Genomic DNA, 18,128 nt, shown 5'->3' with positions numbered 1-18,128 from the left:
CACTGTGGAGTTTTCAGGTGGGGATCCTCCCTTGATGGGTGATCCGAGGGACACATTGTCAGTAGTACAACTCAGACTTCATTGGATGTTTCGGTCATTATAACTAGTCATCCTCGGTTGAGGAAGGCCCTACTGGGGTGATCAAGTCCCCGCAGTGTATCCCCCAATCACCCAATCAAGCTGGAGCCCAGCAAGAGTCTTGTCTCTTTATCCAAAGCCACTGGCTGCTTCTCTCAGCTGCCTCAGACATTGCTTTGATGGCCTGGCGCAGGCTCTGGCCTCTGATTACCAGGTCTCCAAGCAGACTGGTGGTAGACACTGCCACAAACCCCCTGCTCCCCACCTCCACTGGACGGACTTCAGTTTTCCATCCGCGATCTTGTGCTTCAGCATCTAGCTCAGCATCTAGCTTGGAAGAAGGCCAAACTGTAAACACCAGGCCTTCAATCTTCCAGGGAGCTGAGTGATGTTGATGGCCTTGAGCCCATTTCTGATTTCTTTCCATAGCTGCTGTACCTGATCTTTATCCTTCAGGCTGGCATCATACCACCTTCCAAGGCTCTTAACAGGCTGGTCAGACACTGTTGGGATGGGCTCCTCTCCAATGAAGAATCTGCAGTCAGAGAGCACTCCCTTGACAATGGAGATGCTGCGTGACTTTGATGGCTTTATCTTCATGCGAGCCCAGCTGATGTACTCTTCCAGTTTTCCGAGCAGCTTCCTGGTACATGGAGCAGTGGTGGTCAGAGTAGTGATGTCATCCATAAAGGCTCTAAGGGGAGGAAGGCATGTGCCCAAGTTAAGCCGTTGCCCACCCACTACCCATTTTGACGCCCGGATGATGACCTCCGTTGCCACTGTAAAGGCCAGGGGTGAGATGGTGCATTGGAAGTAGGATTTAACCAGGGTTGTAATAGTGTCCGGAATGTGAAAGAAGGTGAAGGCGGCCCACAGGAGTTCATGGGGCACTGACCCAAAGGCATTAGCAAGGTCCAAAAAGACGACATGGAGGTCCTTTTTCCTCGCCTTTGTGGTCTGGATCTGGTGCCAGATCATGCTAGAGTGTTCCAAGCATCCAGAAAAGCCAGAAAATCCTTCTTTCTGTACTGATGTATCAATGTCCTTATTTCTTTGAAGGTATTTGGACATCCTTTTAGCAATGACGCTGAAGAAGATTTTACCCTTTACATTTAGTAAGGATATTGGCCGGAAACTGGCTGATGTTCTCCGCCTTCTTCTCATTTGGGATCAGAACCCCTCCTGCTCTACGCCACACTTTGGGCACTATCTTCCTCTGTTCACACTGTTCTCATGAGCATCCAAAGAAACCTCAGGACATGCGACACATTCTTGTACACCTTGTATGGGACTCCATTAGGATCTGGGGCTGATGCCGCCCATGCCCATTGTACTGCCTTTTCCACTTCTCTCCAGGTTGGAGGACCAATCTCCATCTGATGTTCTGGAGAGTTGATTGGTGGGATGTCTGGTGGAATGGTCATCCGTTCATGTCGTCTTGGATCAGAGTGTGTTGCTTTCAGGTGAACTTCCAGGTCTTTCCTTGCTCCTTCAGAGATCCACTTTTCTCTCTAATGAAAAGGCTTTTTAGAAACTTGAAAGGGTCTTTGTAGAACTGTGTTCTAGATCTTTCTTTTTTCCTTCTACGTTTCCGTTGGTTTTCTGCTCTGTGGAGGGATGCCAATTGGTTTTTGATTTCAGCTTGAAGCACCTCAATGCCCTCCTTTTCCCCCTCCAAGGCTTTCTTCCACTGCTTCCAAAGTTGCCTCCTCTGTTGGATGAGGCGCTTGATCTCTTGTTGACTCCTGAAGTTTGGCGCAGTTGGAGACTTTTTCTGGCCTTTCCCTTCTTGTATACCAAAGCGTTCTGCTCCATACCGGTGGATGATGTCCATACCCATACTCTCCAACTTCTTTTCTGCTGTGCCTTTAAGTTGCTCTAGGGTCAGGGACAAATTCTTTGTTTCTTGTCGGCAGCAGCTGGCAATTTCACTCGTGGTCTGTGCCCGATCAACCTCCTCTCGATCGCCGGTCTGGAAAGTTGGGTGGGATTCTTTGATGTTGCCATCTCTGTGCTTGAGGGTACTTCCTCCATGACAGTGGTGCTGATGCACTGCAAGCTGTGGTTTAGGTCAGGTTGCTGTGCTTCATTCGACTGACTTGACTCCTTCAGCAGAAGGTAGTCAATGCGAGGCCCCTTCTCTGGTTTCCCAACACTTTCTCTTCCCCTGATGAATCCTCAACCCATGGTTTGACGTTACTTTCCTATATATAAATATATACGGCCTCGAAATGCGCCCTTCTTTTCACAATGAAGGATACAACAGATGGACGCTACGCGGCCTTGCATACCACAGGATTCATTGTGCGCCAGTGATGACAGAATTTTTCTGATAAGCAGAGACTTCTATTAAAAACATTATATATATAACAGTATTTCTGTTATATATATATATATATATATATATATATATATATATATTATATTTTTCTTATACAAATTAATATATATATATTTTTAAAGTACTTTCTTATGAAAGTCATAACAGTAGCTTAAAGCTGATTTATTTAATGTGGAGCAGGTTGGCAGTGTTATCCTTGGAATATTCTTTATCCTTCAGAGCGAATGTGAGGTGATTTTAGCATGATTTTTGCGTTAAGTGAACAAATAATGAGATGTTAATTTTGTATATCATATATAGACTCTCTGAACTCTCTCCACCTTCACTGTTGCTTTCTTTCTCTTTTCTCTAAATACAGAGAAATACATACATCATCAATGCCATGCTCCTCTAGGCTCTCCATTAGACAGTCAATGAGTATCCACGCTGCGAGACCGCAACCAAAATATTCTAGAAATAAATATCAGCACAGTGTTCGTGTGCGAAAATATGACATTCCCTTTAGTGTTTTAGGCAAAATAATAGATTATTCACTCACACTTACTCTCAAAATCTCTTCTGTCTGGTTTGTGTCTCAGTTTCTCTTGCTCTTTCATACACTTGATCTCTTATTCATTCACTCACTCACTTACCCGCTCATTCGTTCAGTTACTCATCTGCGCACACATACACACATTGGGCAAAAGAGGCTGGATATAATCAATCATTTTGGAGAAAATCACAGCACGCAATCTCCTCTGCTCAAACCTGCATAAATGTGGTATTAGGGACACGAGTGTCATTGGCTTGATGAATCACCAGAGGACTAACGATTATGGAGATCACTATTGACTGGCCATTCATCTCCATGGCTTTCAGATTCATGCTTGGAGATCGCAGCATAGACACAAGCTTTTATTCCTGCAAGCTATTCTTACGAGTTGGATGATGTTAGGGGGTTGCCCATTAAGAAGTTTTGACATAGGTGTATTGTATGTATAATTGATAGCAGTCTCAAGGCCCCGATATACTCGTCAAAGTTCTTTTTTGTTCTTCGTTTAGGGCTTAAACGAAGTACGAAATACGTGAGCATCGATATACTGTTAACGAGCTGATGCCTCCCACACTGCTGAGAGTGACGTTTTGATGAATATGTAAATATGTGCTGCGCGCTTTCCTCTCAATAGCAAAATAAACGCACAACAAAATTGAGAAAACAGCAAGCATTTTTAAATAAAGCATATGAAAAGCATCTGATCATAGCAACGATATGTTTGCACAAGCAATTCGGCACTCTAGTCACATCATGTTTATTTATATAGCACTTTATACGATAGCTTAAAATCTCATGTGGTGAAATTCAAGCTTTTCATGTTGTTTATTTGTCTATGTGGTGTTTTTAATATGCTTTAAGACAAACCATGTGCAAATTAAGTCAACACCATTGTTGAGTAATTTCTCTTTGAAACTGCAGTGAACAAAAACGTGGCTTGAAAAGGCTGGTGTTTCTGACATCACAAACTCCCTTTTAATAACCAATCATGTCAAGGTGTGATCATCATAAAGTGGATCTCTGAGCTGGTACTAGTGAGTGGAGGCGGGGCTAATTTGCATATTCATTGAACTGCATAAATGAGGCAAGGGTGAAGAGTTACAATCAAGCTATTTTAAGGCATTAAGACATTTTTTTCAAGGAAAAAACTTTTGAATATGTAATTTTATGTAAGGTGAGTTGAGTTTTAAGTGATACAATTATTGACTACAGTGGGATTTTAAAATCAAGCAGCTTTTCCGTATTAAAAATGAAAAACAGTGTAAGTGTCTCGTTTAATCAGAAGTACAATTTCCTTTTTCACTATAAAGCAGCTCTCGTGTGTTCCTGTTTTTACTCAAGGATGTCTGACTGAACTGGCCAAATGATCCAGAAAAGATTTCCACATGAAAGAAGGCGGGGCCTCAGCTCACACCTCCATATTACGTTATAGCCATGGACCAATGGTAGTACAAAGGTATTTACCAGCCGAAAGCAAACTTTTCCGTAAAGTTCGCTTTGGCAAGCTGTTTCAAGCTCTCAAAACTAACTCCAAACGAACTTCGCTTTGGCCTGATTTTGTTCAATGTTATGTCACATCAGTTTGTTCTTTGATTTCGTTTAAATTATATCGGGAGTCGGGACCTTTATATTCATAGGTTTAGGGGTAATTCTTCAAATTTGCCCAAAGTTAGAAATCTAATAGACTTGTTACATTGTCTAATTAGAATGCACTGTTCCACAGAGAGCATAATTAAGCCTAACAGTAAGTAGCTCGCCAATGGCCAAGTTTTTGAAAACACTGTCACCTCAGATGAAGCAATTCCTCTTGTTAACCGTACTATATTTGGAAGGTTACTCCGTGCCACGGTGAGTCTTTGGAAGTCATCTAGAGACATCAGAGTTAATTAGGAACACTGATTCAGTGAAATGCCACCTCAAGGTCACTGTAGAATGTGTCAGTAATTTCCAACATGTAATTGTTCATTGTGCTGCTGTATATGTATGTCAGCTCTTTTAGTAGATTTTTTTTTTTGTAGATTACTTTGAACACAATTCTGCTAATCAAAGAAAGCCTGTATCACACTTTTTATGGTTGTGAAGCGAATGTTCAAATACTTTCAAAGTTAGTAGCAGAATTATTGTTTTGTTTTTTGATATACAATTCACCACAAATACATCATCAAACAGCGGAAGTACATATTGTATGTGGGAATGCAACTCTTTATCCATCCATCAATGCATTTTCTAAAACGCTTATCCTATGTCGAGTTACGGAGTCAGTCTATTGCAGAGCTCCTTTCAAAAGTCTTTGAAAAATAAAGAAGATAACTTTTTTTTTTCAAAAGAATCTCTAAAATAGTGTTTTAAGATCAATTTTAAATTGTTCAAATATCATCTTTTGACCAGAGTTTGATCACACAAAAATCACTGGTTAAAATGCCTTGAACATGGAACAATACTGTTATAGAGGACTGAGTGACTGGGGAAGTGTTCACAAACACTGCCATTAAAAAGTCTGGAGTCAGTAAGGTGTTTTCTTTTCTTTTAAGAAATGAATACTTGTATTTAGGAAGGATAAATTAAATTAATCAAAAGTGACCGTAAATACATTTATAATCTTACAAAAGATTTGTATTTCAAATAAATGCTGTTCTTTTGAATTTTCTATTCATCATAGAATCCTGGAAAAAAATGGATCAAGGTTTCCACAAAAATATTCAACAACACATCTGTTCCCTTTCGAGGGAACTTGCGCTGCGTCGAGATTTGACACATTGGGGAACGCCTTGGTGTTGCGTCATGACGTCACCCGTGACGTCGCATGTGACGGTAATGCAGAAGCTATAAAAGGACGCCCGATCATAACAGTGTCAGCTTCTGTTCTTCAGCAAGCATTCTGTGTGACTGTGTGTCTTATTTGGTGTTTTGAAATGGAAAAGGAGAAATAATTTAGGGAGTGTGCGTCCCCTTGCCCGCGCTTTTTGAACGAGGGTGATACACACTCTTGTGTGGAGCCCGCCCTGCGGCTTCTTGGAAGCCCGCTCTGCAGCTTCTTCCGCCCGTGAAGAGGACCCGATGCTCAAACTATCTGGCTCTGAGGAGTTGGATATTTTGAGCATCGAGGCGGGAGGATGTGAGGATTTGCCACCCCATTCTCCTGCCTTTGAGGAGTTGCTGGAGGTTGTGACCAGGGCAGTGGTAAACATCGATTGGCCACCAGAAAAGCAGGAATTAACTAAAAGAAGCAAACTCAATGAGCTCTTCCTGCAAGCCTGGTCACAGCCTTCGCGCCGGAGCCTCCCATTCTTTACTGATCTCCACACCGAGGTTCTTCCCTTCTCTTCTCGATTATCAAGTCCCAATATTCATATATATTCTTCGATAATGGGGTCGAACGAGAAGGGCTATGGGACGATGGCACGGGTTGAAGAGACATTTGCATCACATCTCTCGCCAGATGCTGCATCATCCCTGAGAGCTCCGTCGCTTCCCTCCAAGCCCTGCTGTACAACATTGGCCTTGGTAGGGAAAGCATATATGGCGGCAGGTCGGGCTGGTGCTTGGCTGCACACAATGGGGCTTCTACAGGCGTACCAGGCCGACCTCCTCAAAGGGGTGGACGACAGCAGGGAGGTTGCCCTCGACAATATTCAAGAAATGCGTTGAGCGGTCGACTTGTCTCTCCGTACTACCAAGGAGACGACCCGCTGCTCCATGGCAGCTTTGGTAGCTACGGAGAGACATTTGTGGCTGAATCTGTCAGGCATTGGGGACAAGGACAAGGCCTTCCTCCTCGATGCCCCGATTTCGTCTTCTGGCCTCTTCAGCGACGCAGTCAATATTGTCGTCGAGAGGTTTCAGGAGACGAAATGACAGTCAGCCACATTCAAACAACTTATCCCCCACCGTCGTCCTAGGTCTCGTGGGTCTGCTGCCAAGGAGCAGTCCCAAGAGGCAGCCGCAAGCTCCTCACACTGGAGCAGCAGAGGGCCGAAGAGACACCCTCAGCCGAAGTCCTCCAAACCGAAGACTTTATTTCAGGCGAGGAAGGCTTCGGCAAAGTGGTCCTGACGCATCGCGCAGGCCTCTGTGGGCGGTCCCCCCCGCGATCGAGCACCAACAGCTCGCTTCTTCGCGGAGCCCTCAGGAAATCGATGTTTGCATCCCAACGCTCTGTGTGCTTTGGGACGCATCGGTTTCCAGCAAACGCATATTGCTGTGTCCGCCCGAAAATATTGCGGCCCTGTCGAGTTTGCTTCCTCTCATGAGGCCTGCAGAAAAATTCAATCGGTTAGCTCCTGCCAGTCAACTGCTTCAGGTCACCGAAATTCCAAATATAACACCAGAGGTCAGTCCCCGAGAGACTGGTCCCCCTAGTAGATTATCTAGACACCTGGAAAGGTCTTCGAAATATATCTCAGTGGGTCCTGCGCACAGTGGAAAAGGGGTACAGAATTCAGTTTGAGTATCGTCCACCAAAGTTTAGCGGGTTGTTCACGCGCTGGTCAGCCCTGAGCAGGGTCTGGTCATGGAACAAGAAGTTCAGTCCCTCTTAGTAAAGAAAGCCATAGAGCTGGTTCCTCTTTAAGAGGGAAGCTTAGTTCTACAGCCGGTACTTCATAGTTCCCAAGAACGATGGGGGGTTACGTCCTATAATAGATATCATGGTATTGAACCGGTCTCTGAGGAGATATAGGTTCAAAATGCTAACTATACTTATTATCGTGAGTCAGATCAGGTCCGAGGACTGGTTTGTCACGATAGATCTAAAAGATGCTTACTTCCACGTATCCATCCTTCCCCAACACAGGACATTTCCAAGGTTCGCTTTTGGGGAAAAAGCATATCAATACGGAGTTCTTCCTTTCGGCCTAGCCCTGTCACCTCGCACCTTTACAAAAATGCATGGATGCTGCTCTTGCTCCATTGAGACTTCAAGGCATTTGCATCCTCAACTACATCGATGACTGGCTTATTCTGGCACAGTTAGAGGAGATGACGGTTCAACGTCGAGATGTTGTTCTGAATCATCTAAGGTGCTTGGGATTAAGACTCAATATCAAGAACAGTTCACTAATTCCTCTACAGAGAACTATTTTCCTGGGGGTAGTATGGGACTCAGTCACAATGCGGGCACAGTTGTCTCCTGCTCATATAAACACCATCTTGACCACCGTAATGAGGACCAAGCTATGCCAGGCCATCACTGTTAAACACTTTCAAAGGGTTTCAGATCAAGATAGCGCCGCGGATGGCTGCCTTGGTATGGAGCTCTCCAGTTATTGTGTTGTTTTTCTTCGTTTGTTCTGCGTTTAGTCATTCTTTTCCTATCAGTTTAACCAAAGACGAACTACTGGACATTAGGAAACACACACCAGATAACTTTTCTACAGTTTTTGATTATTCGGATTTTTTAAACTCTGCTGCTCTGTGCTTCACTGGATTGTGTTTCTACATTAACGAAAGTTGGTGTTCAGATGTAACAACACTGAAGTAGATGTGCTCTCCTAATTTAGAGGCACATTTCATAAACTGTAAACCCTTCTACTCGCCTCGGGAGTTTTCCTCTTTCATTCTCGTGAATGTATACATCCCTCCAGACGCGTGTGTGAGGGCGGCGCTACAACAGCTGGCTGAACAAATAGCTGAAACAGAACATAGGTATCCTAACTCTCTTTAATCATTCTTGGGGATTTTAACAAAGCAAATCTTTCCCGTGAACTACCAAAATACAGATAGCACGTTACATGTCCCACCAGAGACAGTAATATACTGGACCACTGTTACACCACAATAAAAAATGCGTATCACTCCGTTCCACGGGCAGCTTTGGGGCTCTCTGATCACTGTTTGGTTCATCTCATATCGAACTACAGGCAGAAACTGAAATCAGCTAAACCTGTAATAAGGACTGTAAAAATATGGACTAATGAAGCAGAGCAGGATCTTCAGGCCTACTTTGATTGCACTGATTGGACTGTTTTTGAAGCTGCTACCAACGATCTGGATGAGCTCACAGATACTGTTACATCATATATAAGTTTCTGTGAGGATACATGCATTCTGTGGTCTGTGGACAATCAACATTTGGCTGATGATTTAAACTCATTTTATTGCAGGTTTGAAAAGCCCTCATTCACACCACACACCCGGTGTGATCTGCACTTCACACATTCTTCACACCTCCTGCACCCCCATTACTCCCCCCTCCTGCTATCCAACCTGAGCTTAAGGTCTGTGTGGAGGACATGAGCCGAGTCTTCAGAAAACAGAAGACTAGGAAAGGCTCAGGCCCAGACGGCATCTCATCTGCTTGTTTAAAAGCCTGCGCTGACCAACTGGCCCCGGTCTTCACGCAGATGTTCAACAGATCATTGGAGCAGTGTGAAGTTCCCTGCTGCTTCAAACGCTCCATTATCATTCCTGTCCCCAAAAAACCCAAAATCACTGGACTTAATGACTACAGACCTGTCGCTCTCACGTCTGTGGTCATGAAGTCGTTTGAAAGACTGGTGCTGGCCCACCTGAAGGACATCACTGGACCCCTGCTGGATCCCTTTCAGTTTGCTTACATAGCAAACAGGTCTGTGGATGATGCAGTCAACATGGGACTGCATTATATCCTGCAACATCTCGACAGACCAGGGACTTATGCAAGGATCCTCTTTGTGGACTTCGGTTCGGCCTTCAATACCATCATGCCTGGTCCTCTCACAGCCAAACTGACCCAGCTCTCCATTCCATTCTCGATCTGTCAGTGGATCTCCAGCTTCCTGACGGACTGGCAGCAGCGAGTGAGACTGGGGAAACACACATCCAGGACTCTCACCACCAGCACTGGCGCCCCCCAAGGGTGTGTTCTCTCCCCACTGCTCTTCTCCCTGTACACTAATGACTTCACTTCTAAAGACCCCACTGTCAAGCTCCTGAAATTTGCAGACAACACTACTGTCATCGGTCTCATCCAAAACGGTGACGAGTCTGCTTACAGACTGGAGGTTGAACAGCTGGCTGTCTGGTGCAGTTATAACAACCTTGAGCTGAACACACTCAAAACAGTGGAGATGATCGTGGACTTCAGGAGGAACAGCCCAGCACTCACCCCAATCACCATCATGAACAGCACTGTGGAAGCAGTGGAGTCATTCAGGTTCCTGGGCACTTCCATCTCTTAGGGCCTAAAGTGGGACAATCACATTGCCTCCACTGTGAAAAAGGCCCAGCAGAGACTGAACTTCCTTCGCCAGCTGAGGAAGTTCAACTTGCCACAGGAGCTGCTGATTCAGTTCTACTCAGCCGTCATTGACTCTGTTTTATGCACTTCCATCAATGTCTGGTTTGGTTCAGCTATCATTGGTGCCCACCTGCCATCCCTCCAGGACCTGTACTCTTCCAGAGTGAGGAAGAGAGCAGGTAAAATCATCACAGACTCCACTCACCCTGGACATCTCCTTTTTGAACTGTTACCGTCAAGACGGCGACTCAGATCACCGGCCACTAGAACATCTCGGCACAGGAACAGTTTCTTCCCACAGGCCATTTCCCTTCTGAACAGTTAACATATCTCCCAAGGCATATGCCTGTAAGTGCAATACTCCCACTGTTCAGTGCAATATTTTAAAAAAATTATTATAATATTTATAATATATAATATATAATATATAATATATATATATATATATATAATATAATTTTAATATTTTCAGGTGATATTTATATTTATTTATATGTATTCATACTATTCAAAATACTGTAAATATGTTCATAATTTGTAAATGTTTATTCTGACAAAACGCAACCATGACCATATATTTTTGTAGTTTTTTCATATTTTTTTTAATAATTTTATTTGTAGAATTTGTATTACTATGTTTCTTGTTGTATCTTTATTTGTATATGTGCACTGTAAGCTTCAGTACCAAGGAAAATTCCTTGTGTGTGCAAGCACACTTGGCAAAAAAGCTCTTTCTGATTCTGATTCTGATTCTGGGTCTCCTGGCAGCAGCGTCCAACGTGATTCCTTTTGGCCTGCTGTATATGAGGGCCCTGAAGTGATGGCTCAGGACCGGAGGGTTCTCCCCGAAGGGGAACCCATTTCGCACGATCAAAGTAACGCGCAGATGCCTTCGTTCTTTGGTCATTTGAAAGAAACCGTGGTTCCTGTGTTGGGGGCACCGTGTTAGAGAAAATTTTTGACCACGGATGCATCGGTCACAGGCTGGGGTGCGGTCATGGAATGCCGCTACACCAGGGATCTTTGGAAGGACCATCATCTTTCATGGCACATCAATTGCCTGGAGATGTTGGCAGTATTTCTGGCCCTCAGACATTTCCTTCCGGGCCTCAGAGGCCATCACGTTTTAGTACAAGCAGACAATATATCGGTGGTCTCATATATAAATCGTCAGGGTGGCCTGAGATCACGCCCTCTATGCAGATAGGCACATCAGGTTCTTCTGTGGTCCCAGGGCAAACTTCTCTCAGTCAGAGCAATGTTTATTCCCGGGGACAAGAATATGGGAGCAGACATCCTGTCGAGGCAGTGGCTGAGCCCTAGGGAATGGAGACTCCACCCCGAGACGGTGGAGTTGATATGGAGGGAGTTTGGTCAGGCCGAAAGTGGATCTGTTCGCCTCTCATGAGAACACTCACTATCCACTCTGGTTCTCCCTGACGCATAAAGCTCCTCTGGGTCTGGATGCCATGGTACAGATGTGGCCGAGGCAACGTCTGTACGCATTCCCCCCGATCGCTCTGCCCCCAAGGGTTCTAGAGAGGGTCCGGCGGTATGGGATCAGCTTGCTCCTAGTACCCCCGTACTGGCCGGCCCGAGTATGGTTTTCGAACATCATGGCTCTTCTAGCAGGCCCTCCGTGGCAAATCCCGATCTTGAGGGACCTTCTTTCTCAGGCACAATATTTGACCCAAGGCCGGAACTGTGGAAGCTGTGCATGGGCCGTGAGGGGGACCAACTCGTAAAGGTAAGGTAGCCTTCCTGCTTCCTGCTTAAAGGTAGCCTTCCTGCTCACTATTACGTCCTTAAAAAGCGTCGGGGACCTGCAGGCGTTATCTGTTGCTCCCTCTTGCCTCGAGTTCGCTCCTGGGAGAGTAAGGGCCATTCTCCACCCTAGACCTGGCTATGTGCCTAAGGTGCCGACAAATGTGGCCCGGTCTATATTTCTTCAGGCATTCCATCCTCCACCGTATGTGTGGAGCAAGCTAGGCTTCATTAATTATCCCTGGTCCGAGCACTGGAAACCTATGTTCAAAGAACCTCGAGCTGGAGGAAGTCGGACCAGCAACTCGCGTGCTTTGGGTCACCTAAGAGGGGTTCCCCTGCTTCAAAGCAAACTATCAGCAGATAGATAGTAGAAACTATTTCTTCAGCTTACGAGGCAAGCAGCTTGCCTTCACCTCTTCTGATAATAGCCCACTCAGCCAGAGGAGTGGTTTCCTTTACAGCTCGGCTAGCAAGAGTTTCTCTTCAAGAGGTCTGTGATGCCGTAGGATGGGCCTCCCCACACACCTTCATAAAACATTACAGTCTGGATCTGCCCTCTACACCGGGCTCACAAGTTATCTCGTCTTAAGTGTGCCAGATTGCTTCACACCAGGGCGTATATCTCTCAGTGTGGCGCAGTGGGCATTTCGTTCCCCAATGTGTCGTTTCTCGACGCAGCGCGAGTTCCCTCGAAAGCGAACTTCTCGGGTTACGTCTGTAACCCTCGTTCCTTGAGAAGGGAATGAGACGCTGCGTCCCTTGGCCACACTTCTCGCGCTCCTGAGAACGACTTTCTTCGAACCAATCAGAAGCTGGCGCTGTTATGAGCCGCCTCCTTTTATAGCTTCCGCATCACCGCCACATGTGACGTCACGGGTGACGTATTTAATATTTAAATAATATTTCATAATATTTCATGACGCAACACCAATCAAGATTGGACTAGTTCCATATAGCCTTCAGATGCATCACACTGAAGGCGTTCCCCAATGTGTCGATTCTCGCAGCATCTTGTTCCCTGAGGGTTACAGTCGTAACCCGAGACGTTTTCAACATAAGAAATGTTTCTTGAGCACAAAATCAGCATACAGCAACATAAATTACAGATGTAAATTTGGATCGGGTGTAATGTGATCTGATTACGATTTTGATTTTGAAATACAACCATATGCTGCAACCACAGCAACAGTGAATACAAAGTAAGAGTAAAATCAGCTTTTCTCCTATAGAAGCTTGGTATATTCATCGTCTGAGAGTAACTTAAACATAGTGCAGCTCATTCTCCCTCATGGACCATATTTGCCCTCACAATTGCTTCACTATTTACCACCTCAGATACTGTTGTACTATATTTTGAAAAATAAGGTGACATACAGTACGTAGTAAGATTAATTGTCATATTCAATTAACTTGACTGGTAGCAATTCATTTACATGGGTACATGATCATTTACTCTGCTACTCAGAGTCGAATGTGATGATTGAATGCCTAAAGCTGAAAAGTATAGCAATTTAAAAGTCATATCTGTATTTTGGAACTTCATCTTAGTATGTTGTACACCGTCTATGTAATGGCAGAAGAAAAAAACGATTTTTAAAACATTCATTATATATGTATCTCCTGACCGACAACCTGATAGATTTCACTAGATTTTTGCATGTAGCATTTAGCATATTTCTCAGGTCTTTCAAAAGACAGTGCTAACCCTTATATTGCAATCAATAGAAATTGTATTTTGTTTGAGTGCATCCATATCAAAACGTTTTCTGTGCATGTATCACCCTCAGTGATTTCATGTCCAAATCATTTGTTTTCAAACAGACAGCTGTGCCCTCATCTAATGAGAAATTACAGTGTTACTCGTCCCCACTAGAGGGTACAAATGAGACCAGCGGTGATGGATTAGAAGGAAAAGGAGACATTTAGTACTGTCCCAGAAATTGTGTTTCGAGGATTCAAGCAGACCGTTTCCAGAACAATGTTTGCAGAAGGTCTATTGAAGAATTAGAGTTTGATGGGAGTGACCTTTACAGTGTTTGTCATAAAGTTTAATTAGAAATTCTGTAGGTATGGCGTTTATGTCCGTCTGAATGGGTGACTAATATGTTAATGTTATTGCGGCACATTTTCTGCCAGTGAGAAACGAAGCACATTATAAACAGTCTCAGTCAATGCCAAATCTTAGTATCTTGTCTTATACAATACACAAATCAATCACTTAAAACGTCCTTGAATGTGGTTGATTTTCAAAATCAATTTTCATAATATTTTTGAGCAAAAAAAGTTTCATAGACATAGTGAAACATTACATATTCACATAATGAGTATACACTGGAATTTTGGGCCAGCCTGGCTCCTCGGCAGATAGAAGCGTATCACTTTTCTGTTGTTGTCTTTCAGTTGCAGTACAAGGCAAGCTACTGATCAAGCTGGCTTTCATACAGATAATAGCACTTCCTGTTGGGAGAGAGTTTGATCTGCTGGTGTTTGGCATGAAGACTTAGATGCAAGGCTCTGGTGAGTGGAACAGCTTGCCTCGAGAGATAACTCCATCTCAGCATGAGGTCTGAGGGCTGGGACCCAGGAGGAGGGCACTACCGCTCCCCGTGCTTACTCCAAAAACGTCTGGACTCCAACTCTGGATTCTGTTCTTGCTTGACTCCATGACACGCGAAGGGCGACAGATGATAAAATAGTAATTCAGAGAAAGAATGAGGAGATAAAAATTGAGTTTGTAATGGAAAATAAAAGAGCTGAAAAGAAAGAAGAATGAGTCTGAGAAAAAGACAGCTCGACTGGTGTGGGGGAGGAGAAATGGGGGCGACTGATGCGAAAAAAAGAGATACTGGAAGAGAGCAAAAAACAGAGGAGGGCAAAGGGAAAACAGACGCCTCAAGCTCTCTTTCGAGTGGGATTAAGTAGCTGGGGCTTTTGTAATTAATGATCTTCATTCTATACACACAGCTACTGTGAGAGCTGTCATTTCACAGCCGTCAAAGTGCGATTCATATGCCATGTGCTTTTCACATCAGCTCTTTGATGAAAGCCAAAAGGCCCTCTAATGTCCTCTAAGCAGGGACAACTACATGAAAAATGCCACTGCAAGCCAGTCTTCGGGGAGATGATGCCAGATAGAAAACTCACCATCTGTACCGCTAATTAACTGATTAACTAAAGCCTAATTAGCTTTTATTTTAAGGAAAAATCCAGTCAATTGCAATAAGACAAGTGCAAATTCATTATGCTGGTTTTAATGATCACATACAATATCACAATTTCCATTTAAAACAATGGGATTTTAGTTGCTTGTTGAATATGTATTGGATCTTAATGGGAAGTTCTTTTAACCCTCATGTTCTGTTTGGGGTCTGACAGAGCCCCAAGGCAATTTTACTTGCTTTAAAAATGCATTTAACATTCAAGCATCAGATTGCGTAATGTTTTCCAGTAAAAACTGGTAATAAGGAAACTTGATAACATGCTTCAATCGGCCTCCAAAAAATTATTCATTACTTTGGAGTCTCAGAGACACTAAATATTAAATATGAATGTGGCAAGTTTTCACATAATATTCTTTGACCGCATACACACTGTAAATATGCAATCCTGTTACTGTGTGGCTGTTTATTTATTTCATTGTATTTTTATACAATGTGTTTTTGCAACAAGGTTAGAGAATTACACGATTCATCTTTTTATTTCCACACACACACACACACACACACACACACACACACACACACACACACACACACACACACACACACACACACACACACACACACACAATTAATTTTTGTATTTTTTTTTTTAACAAACATAAACCAGTAAATCTCAACTTAGTAGTGAAGCAATGTACATTTTGTAATTTCCATTAGAAGTCTGTGATACCAGTAGGATTTAAGTTTCCTTCCATTTATTGAAATGTATCTAAATGGTGAGATTCTTGTTGTTTATATAAAATTATACATACAAATGAAAGAGAAAAACAGACTTGTTCAGTATTCAGCGATGCTCCGGGTCCTCGTGCAGTTCATGACATTGCCTGTCTATCGCGCGAATCCCGCGCAAACGACCTGTCCTCTCATCAGCACCGCGCGCGCTCAGTCGCTCACACACACACACACACACACACACACACAAACACACAGGCAGAACAGAGGAGTGGTACAGTCCTTGGCTCCATCACATGTGTTTCTGACACAGCTAGAACTAACGCTTCCTGAATTATTGCCTCTGGGTTCACCGGGTCCAAATCGTTGTCTCGCTATTTAGACAGTATTTGTGGCTGGTCGTTTGCGGAAGAATTCCCCCCCGCTCGAGAGCACTCAGTGTGTGAGAGACGCGGGAAGGCGTGACTGCGGGAAATTTATCGTCCTAACCGTTATTTTACCTCATCTCACAGCTGCTGCTTTTAATAAGTTTGGATACCTACTGTAAAGTTTTTATTCATCTCGTCCCACTACAATGGAGATCTAAACCGAATTTTACGAGGTAAGATGATACGAGAAACAGTAGTGTCAGGTTACTTTTGTTTCATGTTGCTTTTACTTGTTAGTTGATTCAGTTGGATGACGTTTGCCAATATGTTGAGACATTTGTAATACCATTGTTTTTAATGAAGAACGTTTCCTTTCAAGGAGGCTAGTGAGTATTTTATTGACCCGTTTGCAGCTGTAATGTGCAAGTTGGAATAGGCTAGGCTACTCGGTATCTGCATACTTTAATGGCATGAATTCCGCCCAGCTGCACGTAAATAACCAGACACAAACTTGTAGTATTTTGCAACCTTGGAGAATGAAATTCATGCATAGAATAGCTAGGTTAGGAATGGACTGAGGACCTGTCCTACGTCCCACAGCCAAATACTGTAGGCTGACGTTACTTGACATGCCATGAAAATGTTTGCAAATGTAAACGTTCACAAACAGGTTGTTTACCATAAATCTTCAATGCACAAAACCATGGTGCGGATTAGGCTACTTCAGTGCTTGAATTTCCTTAAAGGACGTCAAAAGAAAAGATTGGGGAGGTGGGTGGTATTTATTTATTTATTTGTATTCCAACCCCCCCATACAACTCTAGGTCTCAACACGTTCTTCAAAAGCACAATGATTAAATAAAATAAATAAGATAAGACAAGACAGGTAGAGAAGTTAGTCAGCCCGCGTATTTTTGCACAAGTTTAGCGAACAGTTGTCGCATTCGCTGTTGCGATATTTCGGGTGGTAGGTGGGTAAATTACGTCAAATTATATTTTAGGCTACAAATACATAACAAAACAATTGCTGACGTTTAAAATGTTAACTGTTAATTGGCGCTGCTAGCACAGTTAACTAACTTCAAATTACAATCTCTGTTGGTGAGACAGTTCCCACAGCCTCGTTAATTACTTTTTACGTTTATTAATTACATTAATATACGTTTAAATTAGGCATATTTTAAACAGTTAAACAGCATTTAACGGTAGCCTAAAGAAGCATCAATGAAACGTGATAACGATTTCTCAATTTCAATTACAAGACACAGTATGAACATGGTTTCATTGTTCTATTCATGAAACATGAGAATTGATTTTTTTTCAGATTGAATTGGTCTAGCCTGATCCTTGGTTCATAGTTCATAAGTTCATAGTACATTCCAGTTCATATAAGTGACTGAACCATTAATTTGCAATAGCCTACCGATTAAAACGCGGTTGCAGTTATATTATTGTCTCAGATAACTTATACATGTAGATGAGCATATGACTAATTGAGCTCATTTGTCATCAAGGGCAATGGTAGCACAAAACGATTTACAAGGCAATACTTCATCAAATCAGTTCAACTAGGATGATAAAGGGCACTCATTAGACCCAGATAAAGATTATTGAACAGTTATCAAGGTATGACTAAAATAGATGGTAACACTTTATTTCGATAGTCCACTTTAGACATTCTACTGACTATAAGTAACTTTGCAGCTACATGTCAACTAACTCTCAGTAGAGTATTAGTAGACTGTCTGTTTAATATCTGCTAACACTTTATTTTGTTGGTCCCCGAACAGATATTCTACTGACTATAAGTAACTTAGCAACTTTGTCAACTTCTTCTCCTAAACCGAACCCTAACACCTAACCATAACCTAACAGTCTACTGACAGTCTACTACAGTCTACTACATCCTATACTAATACTCTAATGACAGTTA

At 43.1% G+C, this 18,128-nt stretch overlaps 1 protein-coding gene across 2 annotated transcripts in view; it reads left to right on the top strand.

The window, feature by feature from the left end:
• The first annotated feature begins 16,051 nt into the window (after positions 1–16,051).
• The window catches only part of LOC143756994 (teneurin-3), a 171,627-nt gene continuing 169,550 nt past the window's right edge, over positions 16,052–18,128 (top strand). For both annotated transcript variants that reach the window (XM_077247935.1, XM_077247934.1), the window contains exon 1: positions 16,052–16,428. The gene's annotated coding sequence lies outside the window, so the exon portion shown is untranslated. The remainder of the gene's footprint in view (positions 16,429–18,128) is intronic.

The sequence above is a fragment of the Siphateles boraxobius genome, unplaced genomic scaffold (genome assembly GCF_051911475.1).
Source record: "Siphateles boraxobius isolate OS27281-9 unplaced genomic scaffold, OSU_SipBor_1 3, whole genome shotgun sequence".
NCBI lineage: Eukaryota > Metazoa > Chordata > Actinopteri > Cypriniformes > Leuciscidae > Siphateles > Siphateles boraxobius.
This window is presented reverse-complemented; position numbering and strand designations above follow the sequence as displayed.